Genomic DNA, 13,152 nt, shown 5'->3' with positions numbered 1-13,152 from the left:
CTTGTGAGTCTGTGTGGGAAGGGGGAAACTGCCTGTAGGCTGTGCTAGGGTGACCTGTGCGGGCTCCACAGGCAGGGGCTGGGAGCGTGGTGGGGAGGCAAGGTTGAACCACCTTGTCTTGGCCTTGCCGTACCCCTCAGGCAAAGATCATTCCCATTTTACAGGTTAGGAAACTGAGGCTCAGAGAGGGAGAAGGCCCTTGGTCCAGGTCATGGGGCTTTTAGGAGCCAAGGCCAAGGTTTGAGACTCCACAGTGGTCATCAGTGCAGGACAACCATGGAGGGTGGGAGAGCCTCCTCAGGCTGCGCTTGACCCTGCTTTCTCCCTCTGCCTCTCAGTCCGTGGGCAGCTGACTTCACCATTCACTGGCCTCACCTGTGAAATAGAGTGACCTCTACGTATCTCCCTGAGCTCAGTGTTCTCAGCTGTAAAACGGGGTGAAAAGGGCGTTACCATAGCAGCCTCCTTGCTGGCCTCCCCTCAGACCCCCCTCCCCCTTGCTCCTCGTTACTCCTCATGGGTGTGCAGTTTCTCTGTCTGCCCCAGCTCTCCCTGGAATGGTCTCCCAACTCTGCACGGCTGGATAGCTCTTGTCAAGCCCCAACATCCTCTCCTAGGGAGGCTTTTCTTGATCACCCACCACAAAGTGGCTGCCTGAGCGCCATCACTTCCCTCTGGGGTAGCTCTCCAGGTGGCTCTAAACCTCTCAGGCACATCTCTTGTTGGTGCATCTGCTTGCTCATGTATTTGTTGCTCGCCCCTGTCTGACTGTTGGCTCTGCAATCCCAGGGATTGTGTTGGTTTTGCTCACTGCTACTTGCTACCTGGCACACACTCAACCAATATTTGTGAGATGAGTTGAAAAATGGGTGAGTGAGCTTCTCAGAGCTCTTCCAGCTTGTCAGTTTGAAGATTCTATGAAAGGTGCTAAAACCCCTTGGGGATAAGATGATGGGGAAGCTTTATAATGGAAAGATCAAGTTGGTAACATTGACCATTTTTTTAGTATCATGCACAAAGGAAAAAATCTGACCTTAAGTACTCTTGATATGGTGCACTAGGAAGGACGCAGCTTCACCCAGGAAGTCTACTTGCCAAAGTAATTGACCCCACATATCAACCCTCTCGATCTAAAAATCAGTCTCCAGGAAATGGGGGAGGGCACAGTAGAACATGTTAAATGACACCATGAGGGTTCAACCAAGCAAATCAACAATGGGGACAATTCTACAGACAAAGACCTGGTTTCTTCAACAACTAAAATACCATAAAAAAGGAAGGAGGAAGGAATGTTAGACATTAAAATAGATTTAAGAGTCATAGCAACAAAATACAGTGCCTGGATCTTGTTAAGATCCTGGTTCAAATAAATGGATCCTAAAAAGACATTTTTTGAGAAAAATAAGGAAATTTGAAAATGGACTTCATATTAGATAGTCTTAAGAAATTGTTAATTTTATTAAGTGTGATAATGAGGTTACTTTTTCAGAAATATTCTAATATGTGAGAGATGCATTCTGAAATATATTTTGGTGAAATGATATATTGTCCATAATTTTTTTTAAAGAGATGCTTGGGGGCAAGGAATGAAATAAGGATGTTAAAGTGGGGATAGTTGTTGAAGTAGGGTGGTGGGCACACAGGGGTTCATTCTTGCTATTTCCTTTCCTTGAGTGTGTGTTTGAAATTTTCCATCATAAAAAGTAAAATTAAATAAATAAGAGGGCCGTGGATATTCTATTTTGCTGGTTATGGCCCTCCCCTTTCCCTTTTTTAACTTTCTCCCTCCCCTCCCCCTTCCTCCATGCCCCACATTCAGGCCCAGAGAACATCTGTTCTCATCAGACACTGCTGTCCTGACTCTACTTCCTGTTCTCCCCAAACACCCAGAGGAAGGAGAGGCAGACCTTGACTGGAAGCTGGCCCCTTCCTGATTTGCATTTTGCCTGTTTCCTGGTTTCTCTGAGGCCCATCCTGATTTCTTTGGTTCTGAGCACTGGTCCCAGCTGCTTCATAACCCAGCAGCACGTTCCTTGGGCAGTCACAGTGACAATCACAGCCATCACTTACCACTTCCCCTAGTCATCCATCCAATAAGAGTTTACTGCTCAACTCCTCTGGTGGGAGTGTCTGGGGTCCCTGTGTTAGAGATTACACAGAGGAATCAGGTGTAAGCCCTACTCTCAAAAGGGAGCTCGAATCCCAGTTGGAGCAATATTAAAAGCATGGCTTACCATGTAATTGATGATGAAATGTGACCATAGGGCAGAAGAAGGAGGACTCAATTCTAGGGGCAGCAGAAATCAGGAAGGTCTCCGTCTGGAGCCAGGAAGATGTCAGACTGAATGAAATGCGTCACATCCTACCCTGCAGATAAGTCTAGGGAGACCCGAAGGAAAGTGAAAATGTTAGTTATGGTTGTGAGTACTACTGTCTTCATGTGCCTACTTATCTCACCTTGCAGGGTAAAGGTGAAGTATGTATGTACCTAGCACTGTGTCCACATAAAATACAGGGAGTTCTCACCCTCGTTCCTTCCCACATCTCCTCCTGAATGACTGTGTAAATTCTCCCCAGGGCAGAGACCCTGCACAATGCATCTCTCTGCCTCATATTATCTGGCACAGTGCTGGACACATAGCAGGCACTTCATGCAGACCAAAGACTAGGTAAGTGAGTCAACCTCAGGCTAGTACCAAACTGGCTGTATTAGAATCACAGGTGCTTGGTAAAAACAGATTACAAGGCCCCGTCTTAGATCCTTGGAACTCACATCTCCAAAGAAGGGGCCAAGGAATCTGTGTTTTTACCTGGTTCCTGAGAGGATCTAAGTAGTTCCTGGCTTAGCAAACAAGGTGGGATTTGAGGTGAGTTCAGCACCATGGACAGAACCACACACCGCTGCCCCTATCTCCTCTCTTTCCTGGGACCAGCTCTGGGGCAAGGTCATTCTATGTGTGTACGTGACAGGAGTTAATGGTGTAACCCTGATGGGGGCCATGAGACATCTGTGGCCTTGGCCCTCATGTGACACGGCCCTCTGTGCTTCAGGAGCGAGTTTTGGGGTGGGCAATGGTCCTGCTGTGGGAGACAGCTCTGACTGCACAGGGAGAGGCAGGACAATGAATATCCCCTCCATTTCTTTTACAAGTTGTAAGCGACCCTCATACTGTGCAAGCAGCAAAGCATGAAGCCTGAGCCAGTGTGAACAAATTAATCCCCCAAAGGTGGTTTGAGCACCTACTGTGTTCAAGGGCTGTGCTGGTAGCCAGGGGGCACCTAAGGATGAGCGAGATACAGCTGCCTCCCCAAGGAACCCACAGCTTTTCAAATATGGTTCATTGACTGTTAGAAAGGAGAGCAGCCTTGAAGATAACCAGACCCAGAGTCAGCGAGTGTGCTTACTGGAGAGGCAGCCTGGGGAGTGGAGAGAACAGACATGTGGCAGAAAAGGCTTTTTGGATTTGAGACCTTGCTCTAGCACTGACTAGATGTGTGGCCTTGTGCCTGCTGTTTAGCTTTCAGAGCCTCAGTTTCCTAATCTGAGAAGTGGGAGTGATTACATCCTTCCATCAGCCCAGTTCCAGGGGCACAGCCCCAGCACCATTCATTCACTCATAGATTCATATTCATTCATTCACGTTACATTTATGCCAGATGTGCTGACAGTCACTGTGAAGATGCTTGAGAGTCAAGGTGCATGAGAGATGGCATGCAAGGGGTGTAAACTGGGGTGGAGGGTAATACTCCTGGCTTCCAGTGAGATGACATTTCCAGCCTCCCTTATAGTGAGAGGCCAGCCATATGACTGAGTTCTGGCTGATGGACGTGTCCCACTTGCAGGCCTGGCCCATAAAATTCTCTCCTACGAGATGATCTCTCTCTGTCCTCATTGCTGGCTGGATGAAGAGGACTATGGGTTATAGGAGCCTGGAGATGGGAGGAGCCCAGGTCCCAGAATCTCTTTGTGGAAGTCTCTCCATTAAACAGCTGCACTGAATTGTTAGAAGAAGCAGAAACAAACTGGTATTGAGTTGGGGTCTTGGGGTGTTTGTCACAGCACTTAGCCTCTCTGTGTTCTCTGTCTGTGCTCAGTCATGTCTGACTCTTTGTGGCCTGCCAAGCTCCTTTGTCCATGGGATTTTTTTCAGGCAAGAATACTGAATCCTCCTCCAGAGGATCTTCCCAACCCAGGGATCAAAACCACGTCTCTCACATCTCCTGCATTACAGGTGAAGCCATCCAGGAAGCCCCAGCCTATCCTGACTAATACTAATACAGGGAGATACAGCAAACAAGTAAACAAACAGGAGTTCTAGAAACTGATGGAGTGATGAGGGCCACATACAGGAAGGAGCCAGTGGGGGATCTTTGGAGGACACATTATGGATTTATTTTTAAATTCTTCTAAGCTTAATGAGTAAACCTTTAGCCTCTCAATGGTCCTGGTCTAAAATTCTCAGGCTTTGTCTGGCTAACCTCTTTCTCAAGCCTTCTGAAACCCTGTCTTGCGTGATCTATGTCACTCTTAACTCCACCTTCTGGATTTTATTTCAAGGACCTGCTGTTTGTTTGTCTTTAATTTTTATCTTTAATTTGGCCCTGCTGGGTCAGAAACCTGTCCCTTCATGCTACATAGCTCCAGTGACCTTTCTCTCTCCCACCCATATCCTGGCCTTCTTGGAAAAGTCTCCAGATGGATCTGTGTTCCCCTCTCTCCTGCCCATTGACCCTCCCCCACCCCAGCTTTGTTCAGTATTTGGGTGCAAGCAGATCTGCATCTTTAATGGTTTTAGAGAAGCAGGATACAGATCGTGAGACTGAAAACATCCAATTTACCAGTTGGTTTGCAAGAGACATTTATGTAGTTCAAATCTGTTTTATTTGTATCTGATTATTTTTAAATTAAATTGAAATAAATTCTAATACATTAGTAATATGTTTACTGTGCCATTTACCCATTGCTGCAAAACAAACTACCCCAAAATGTAGTGGCTTAAAGCAGTGACACCACTTATTTTGCTCATGCATCTGTGATTTGGGCAGGTTTGGTGGGAAAGTTCATCTCTGCCCTGCTTGGTGTCCACTGGGGCCGCTCCAGTAGGGGTTGGATCATCTGAAGGCTCTGACATCTGATGCCTGGGTGGGGAAGACTCAAATTGCTATTGTTATTCTCTCTATGAGGTCTCTCTGATACGACGTTGCAGGGTGGCTGGACTTCTTACATGCTGGCTCAGGGCTTCCAGCCAAGAGAGTAAGGTGGGTTGCCTCTTATCATCTGGCTTAGAAAGTCTAGCATCATCAACCAAGGCCAGTTCATATTCAACGAGAGGGCTGGCCCTACCCTTGCCTTTAAGAAATTACATTAATTTTAAAAATGTGTTAAAATATATAATATGAAATTTTCCATTGGAACCATTTAAGTGTACTTCAGTGATATTAATTACATTCACAATGTTGTACAACCACCACAAAAACTTTTTTGTAATGGTCTTCCATATTGTAGCATGCTTCAGAACTCCATTCCTTTTCATAGCTGCATATTATTCCTTTGCCTATATATGTCACATTTTGTTTATCCCTTCATCCATCCATGGACACTTGGGTTGCTTCCATCTTTTGACTATTGTGAACAATGCTGCTGTGAATGCTGGTGTACAAATATCTGTTTGCATGTCTGCTTTGAATTCGTTTGGGAATATACCCAGGAGGGCAATTCCTGAATCATATGGTAATTCTGTGCACCTTTTTTTCTGAAGAACTGACATACTGTTTTCCAAACCAGCCACCCCATTTTACATTCCCACCAGCAAAGCACAAGGGTTCAAATTTCTCCATATCCTCACCAGCATGTTTTCTGTGTGTGTGTTTTAAGTAACAGACACCCTAATGAGTATGAAGTCTCGTCAATGGGTATGAATCATCTCCCTGTGGTTTTGATTTACATTTCCCTAATGGTTAGTGATTTTGAGCATCTTTTAATATGTCTGTTGCCATTTGTATATCTTCTTTGGAGAAATGTCTTTTCAAGTCCTTTGCCCACTTTTTAATTGGGTTGTTTTTTGTTGTTCTTGTTGATGAGATCTCATTCTTTTTTGCAGTCATGTAGTATTTCAAAGAAGAGTTATACTTATACAGTTCTTTTACTAACCAGTCCTCTATTGATGGCTATTCAGGTTGTTTCCAATCATGTGTTGTTCAAGCAATGCAATAATGAATTTTCTCCTACACATATTATCATGCTCAGGTGTGAATATATTGGAAGAAAAATCCTTGCAGTAGGATTGGTGAATTAAAGAGAAGCTGCATGTGTCAGTTTGGTAGATGATGTCCAATTGCCCTTGAGAGAGTATGCACCAGTTTATAGTTCCTGTAGCTATGTAGGAGAGTAAGGTGCAGCTTTAAAACTAACACGTAAGTTTTCAGCATTATTTCAAAGATTTCTTCTTCCTTGGGGATGCTAATCTGACATTTCCTAATACCGATTAAAATGTTGGCCTAACACTGCCCTCTGTTAAGGGATTTGCAACTTAATTGCATTTGTTCATAAAATGGAATTAATATCAAATAACTTGCCATCAACAGTGATTTTTGACCCTGTGCTATGACAAATCTATTCATGTTTTATGTTTTAAAAATCTATTCAAAGTTAAAAAACTGCTTTTTAATACTATTAAAATGATATTTAAAAAATCAGACTCAATATCAATATGTATGCCAATCTTTCCAAATAGGATACAACTTATTTTTATCCATTTTTCCCCCAGAGGTATAGCCATGAAAATTCATGCCTGGAAACTCTTTTCTGTTGTCACTGGTATCTAACAAGATCATGGAACAACTCACACATCAAATATTAACTCAACCTGCACATTTTAGGTGATATGTGGATTTAGAAACAAACAGCATGCTTTCCATAGCCAACGCCAAACCCCTCACTCCTCTGGCTTCTAATTAAGAAAGTAACTGAAGATTGTTGTGATCAAGCCAGGATCCAATTAAAACAGATAAACAGACTGTGGCCACATTAACTATAATATATTATATATGTTCATAATTACAGTTTTTAAGAAGAAGGGGACTTTTTTCAGAGGTGAAAACTCCTGTAAATGAAGAACTAATATGTATTAATAAATCAACTCAGGATGCAAATTCTATATGCTCTTCATGGCAAGTAATATAATATTTATATTAACTGATGATAAAGGTATATGTCAAATAATACTTGATGTGCAGCATGAATAAATAAGAAATACTTAGTATGTTAAAACCATAGTAAATGCACAATTCACTTTGTACTGTGTGTCAATGTAGAAACTAGTTTACGTAAATAATAACTCACTTCTCTTTCCTTGCATGATGCCTTCAAGTTCATCCAGTCCAACCTCTTATCCAACAAAGGAACCCCGGATCGCCCAAGCACTGCTGATTCCTCCAATGATGACAGTTGCATTATCTCAAATGGCAGCGAAGCCATGATACATCTTAGAAGTCACCTAAATTGGGTGCTTTGGGGTTTTCCCCTCCTCTGGGAGCTGTCCAGAACACACTGGCTTTTTCCTCAGACACCTGAGATTCACAGACACATAGCTTCCCAGAGATATTTTTTTTAAAAAAACCTCCCCAGGCGAGTTCAGTTTACAGCAAAGTTTGGGACCATCTGTTTCTACTTTACAAAGACCATCATCACCTGCTGGTCATCTCCTCATTCATTTGTCACACGAACTTTTATTGAACCTTCTATGCTAGGTCCTGACAATACCTATATGTTACTTGCCTAATTTTTTTTTTGCACCTAAAGACATTTTGGGGTGAATTTACAAAATTTTTTTAATGTCGACTATTTAAAAAGTCTTTACTGAATTTGTTACAATATTGCTTCTGTTTTATGTTTTGGCTTTTTGGCCACAAGGCATGTGAGATCTCAGCTCCAAGACCAGGGATTGAACTCTCACTCCTGCATTGGAAGGGGAAATCCTAGACCACTGGACTGGCAGGGAAGTCCCAAGACATTTGTTTTAAACAGAAAGTTTATGTAATGGATTTGATGGGCCAGATCTATTAAATCTATCATACTTCAACATAGGCACATAATTCTAAATAAGAATTACCTAAAAGATATACTATTATCTAAAAAGTAAACTAATGACTAAAAGATCCCTTGTATATTACTTGTGATATTCATACCACCTTTTAGGAAACAATTCACTTCTGTATTTGTTCACTCATTCTTTTATCCATCCATCCCATATTTCCTGAGCTTCTCTGATGGGCCATGCTTGATACTGGGCATCCTCCCCTGCCTTCTTGCTTGACCATGCCTAGTGTCCATCAGTCACCCAGGAGCCTCCCACACTCCCTGCTGCTGGAACCAGAATGGAGCCCTCCCCACCCAAAGCAGTCAGGCCCTGATGCTAGACCTGGGGGTGGAGTCCCAGTGGGTAGTGTAGGCCGTCACCACCAGGGGGCACTCCTGCCTCACTGCTGGCTTCTCACCCAGGCCAGGGCCAGGGCAAGGTGGGCCTGGCTGGAAGGGGAGGATGGCTGGCATGCTGCTGAGGGGCACCAGGCTGGGCTTTTGAAGAGCCTTATGGGATAAGGAGGCATGGAAATGGGGCCCCTGCACTCAGATTCTAGGAAATTTCCCCTCTTCCCTGACAGGGGGAAAGAGCACACAGTACACCTATTTACACAGGAGCAGCTGGCGACAGTGGCCCTCGATGAAACCATCCTGCCATCTGGTGAAGGGTAAGGCCACCCCATGTGCAGATACGTGTGCACACCCCATGTGCAGCCCATCATAAGCACCAGACAGCGCACCTACAGCTGATCTGGAACCTGTCCTCCACCTCAACCCTCTGCTGATTCTTTCCAAGGGGAGGAGAAGGCTGATGGGGACCAAGGGGGCCTCTCCTGGGGACTGGGGCCACCCTGATCCCCACCTACAGCCAGGAAGACCAGTCCAGGTGAATGGGGCTTTCTACAACTGTTCTTCCCCTGGGCCTCAGTTTTCCCTTCTATAAAATGGAGCTGAAATAATCTCTGCCCTACCTGCCTCTCTTGGGAGCGTGGCTGTGAAAACTGCTGCAAACAGCAAAGAATATGTTTGAAGAGCAACAGGAGAATCTAAAATGGAACTTGGAGCCCCTCTTCTCTGTTTCTTCCTGCTTTGGGATTTGCTGCAATTTGTAATCTGTGTGAGTAAGTCTGTGCTTCACCACGCCTTGCTGGAGCTGGCAATCAGGTGCGGTGGTGGCTCCTGCCTTGCTTGCCCTGCAATGACTTTTCTCTAATTGCTCTAATCTGTGTTTTCACGCACTCGCTGGAAAATGAGAAGAGCCGCCAGCTCCACGGAGGAGGGGAGCTGAGGCGTGAACCCCAGGCAAGGGGGAGGGGGAGGCGTGCAGCCAAACACCTACTGTCTGCAGCCCCTGGGAGTGGAGGTGTGCGAGGGTGACATTCCTGGGGAGCCCGCGTACTTGGGAAAGGGGATGGGGGAGGACAGGGAACGCTGATTAAGTCTGTCTCCCAGGGAGAAGAAGACTGAGGGCCAAATGCTAGCTGGGCACAGGGCAGAGAGACCCCAGGGAGCAGTCTGTGGGTGAGTGTTTTCTCTGTGTGCTAGTCCCGCTTGTTTATGGGAGTGTGCAGCTGTGGCTTTCTCTGAGACAGGATGATTCCGTGTGGTCTCACCTGATTTGTTTTGCCTTTGGGAGGCCAGTTCAGTGTGCGTCTGTGTCTGGTGTTTTGTCTCCGACTGTGTGTCTGCATGTGAGTGTGTGTGACAGAGAGAGCCGGTTGCACGTTACCACTGCTAGCAGCTGGCTCTGTGGGACTTAGCTTCCAGTTGCAAGGTTCCCTTGCTGAGCCTCTGGGAACCCCACCTTGGGCAGAGGTGCTGGTGCAGCTGGGGGCAGGATGGTGCTAGCCCAGATAGCCGCTTAAGCCCCTACTGCTGGGGTAAAGCGATTATCTGTGTGTGTGTGTTTGTGTGTGTACTTGTATAGGTGGGTGAGACTGAGCTCACAACCTTTAGGGGTTGGAGAATCTTCAACTACCCCCAAAAAGGTCCAAAAATTTGCCCATGGTGTTTCCTTCCCTCCCTTTCCTTACCAGGATTCGCTCCCCCTGGCTGACCTGGATATGTGCATTTACACGAAGATGAAGTCACTCTGCTCCTAAATTGCTTCTCCTCTTAGGGGTTCTCTGGTGCTAATGGTGGCATTTCAGTCAGTGTCAGAGGGGAGATGGCTTGGGATGTAGGGTGCTTCCTGGTGCTGCCTTGATGACATGGGACAAATTGAGATTCTTGACCTTGTGTTTGAGAAATGAATTGCGTATAATCACCACTTAGTTTTACCTGCGTAAACCTAAGCAAGAGGAAAAGCTTTGGGTTGCTCCTCCTGGTGCCAGGAGACTCTACACAGGATTAATTATGATCAGAAGCAGCAAGTGTGAAGTCCACTGATGAAATGTTCCAAAACTGGTGAGTAAATTCAGTTTCCTATAACAAATACGTGATAAAGGAAGAGAATTCTCAGCAGAAACATGTCAACAATGGCTAATACTTAATAGCTCCTCCTACATACCAGGCACCAAGCTCTTCCCAGGTAAGCTCTTGAAACCCTCAAAGCCACTTTATGATGCCCATTTTATTTTATTTTTTGGTTGTGCTGCATGGCATGTGGGATCTTAGTTCCATGACTGAGGATAGAACCCTCACTCCCTGCATTGGAAGCATGGAGTCTTAACCACTGGACTTCCAGGGTGCCCATTTTAGAGATGAAGAAACTAACGTACAAAGAGGGTAAAGAATTTGCCTTGAGATCACACAGTTCATGGAGTGGGAATTTGAACCCAGGCTGGCTGGTACCCTTGCCCACTACCCAGCCATTAGGTCATGAGTTGTAGGACAGCCCTATAGGGTGGTCTCAGTGTGGGTTTAATGCTGTTCCTTCCTGCATGGTGGCTCAGATGGTAAAGAATCTGAAAGCAATGCGGGAGACCCGGCCTGGGTTCGATTCCTGGGTCAGGAAGATCCACTGGAGTAGGAAATGGCAACCCACTCTAATATTCTTGCCTGGAGAATTCTGTGGACAGAAGAGCCTGGTGGGCTACAGTCCATGGGGTCGCAAGGAGTCAGACAAGACTGAGCTACTAACACTTTCTTTCCTCTTGCAGGAGACCCACAAACCCTAGTTTCACATGGCAAAGACAGGGGAAGACAAGTCTGAAACAGACTTTTACCCCATGTGGCTAGTATTTGTTTCGTGTATTTTCTCTTTGTGATATGCAAATATTCCCCAGCTTTTCCTTTATTTCTGCAACAGGTATGATGTTCAGCCCAGCACCTTGCTGTCTCACCTATACTTGTGTCAACGGCTCCAGACGCAGTGATCAGCTTGGAGCGCCACCGACACTGGTTGGTGAGGCCCCCTCCAGTTCAGGCCAAGGCTGATTCACTGCATCTGGGAGCTGGGATTTGAGTGCTGGTGTCTTGCAAAATCTGACAGGAGGCTGGGGGTGCACCTGGAAAATGGGGGTGCAAGAGGTGGAGGTTGCACCATAATATCTACCTCACAAGGCTTTTGTGTTTTAGTTAGGGATTGCTTTGTATTGCCAATCATAGAGACTGGAAATGACAGTGGCTTATACCAGATTGAGGCTTATCTCTCTCTTATATAAAGGATGTCAAGAGATAGGCATCCAGGACTGTGGGGAGGGAAGCTCAACTGTGTCTTGAAAGCACCAGGTCCTAATTTCCTCATTTATTTTAACTTAAGAGAATATTGAGGTATGATTTACATACAGGAAAGGAAATTAAATGCATGGATTCTAAATGTATAGTTTTACAGATTTACATATGTGGATCAAACATGCCCAGCCTCCCAGAAGGCTCCCTCGTGTGTCTCTCCCAGTCACCAACCCTTTCTCCCCCAAGGTAATCACTACCCTGATTTCTGTCACTAGAGACTGGTTTTGCCTGTTCTTACCCTTCATTTGAACAGAGTCATACAACATGTTTTCTTGCTTTTGACCTGTTGGACTTCGTGTAATGCCTGTGAGATTCATCCAGGTTGTGGCACATATATCAGCAGCCAATTCTTTTTTATTACTAAGTAATGCTCTATGGTATGCTGAGTGCCGAAGAATGGATGCTTCTGAACTGTAGTGTTGGAGAAGACTCTTGAGAGTCCCTTGAACTGCAAGGAGATCCAACCAGTCCATCCTAAAGGAGATCAGTCCTGGGTGTTCATTGGAAGGACTGATGTTGAAGCTGAAACTCCAATACTTTGGTCACCTCATGCGAAGAGCTGACTCATTGGAAAAGACCCTGATGCTGGGAAAGATTGAGGGCAGAAGGAGAAGGGGAAGACAGAGGATAAGATGGTTGGATGGCATCACTGAGTCGATGGACATGGGTGTGGGTGGACTCCAGGAGTTGGTGATGGACAGGGAGGCTTGGCGTGGTGTGGTTCATGGGGTTGCAAAGAGTCGGACACGACTGAGCAACAGAACTGAACTGAAATGCTCTATGGTGGGGAAACACACCACCATTTGCTTATTCTTTCACTTGTTGATGGACATTTGTGCTGTTTTCTGTTCATAGCATAATGAATAAAGCTGCAATGAGAATTTATGTCAAGTCTCTGTGTGGACACGTGTTTTCACTTCTCTTGGGTAAATCCCTTGGAGTGGAATGGCTGGGTAATAGAATGGGTGTAGCCTTGTGAGAAACTGCCGAATAGTTCTTCAAACAAGGTGAACCACTGACAGTCCCACTGGCTATGTGGGAGAGTTGATCTTCATCCTTCTGGGAAATATTTGATACTATCAGACTTTCACATTTTGACCATTCCTTTGGGTGTGAATGGTAGCTTATTGTGGTTTCCTTTTGCATATATCTCAGATAGCTGCTAATGTAGAGTATCTTTTTATGCATATTGGTCATTTTGATGTTCCCTTTTGTGAACTGCCTCTTCATATCTTTGCCTACTAAAAAATTGTGATTTTTTTCTTATTGATTTGTAGAAGTTCTTTATATGTACTGGATACTAGTCTTTTGTCAGATATAGGTATTGAATTATCTTCTCTGCATCTGTGTATTGGCTTTTCTTTCTCTTAATGGTGTCTTTGGCTGAATATAAGTTC

General features: G+C 45.1%; 1 long non-coding RNA gene across 1 annotated transcript; it reads left to right on the top strand.

Moving 5' to 3' along the window:
• Window positions 1-9,049: 9,049 nt before the first annotated feature.
• Window positions 9,050-12,646, top strand: LOC145545995 (uncharacterized). The gene is made up of 4 exons (XR_014082401.1): window positions 9,050-9,443; window positions 9,533-9,601; window positions 10,117-10,486; window positions 11,331-12,646. It is a non-coding gene; the product is annotated as an uncharacterized LOC145545995 (long non-coding RNA).
• The last annotated feature ends 506 nt before the right edge of the window (window positions 12,647-13,152 follow it).

This window comes from Giraffa tippelskirchi, chromosome 4 (genome assembly GCF_054371585.1).
Source record: "Giraffa tippelskirchi isolate mGirTip1 chromosome 4, T2T-mGirTip1v1.2.pri, whole genome shotgun sequence".
In the NCBI taxonomy this organism is placed as follows: domain Eukaryota; kingdom Metazoa; phylum Chordata; class Mammalia; order Artiodactyla; family Giraffidae; genus Giraffa; species Giraffa tippelskirchi.
The sequence above is the reverse complement of the archived record's forward strand: the minus strand, read 5'-3'. Positions and strand labels throughout refer to the sequence as shown.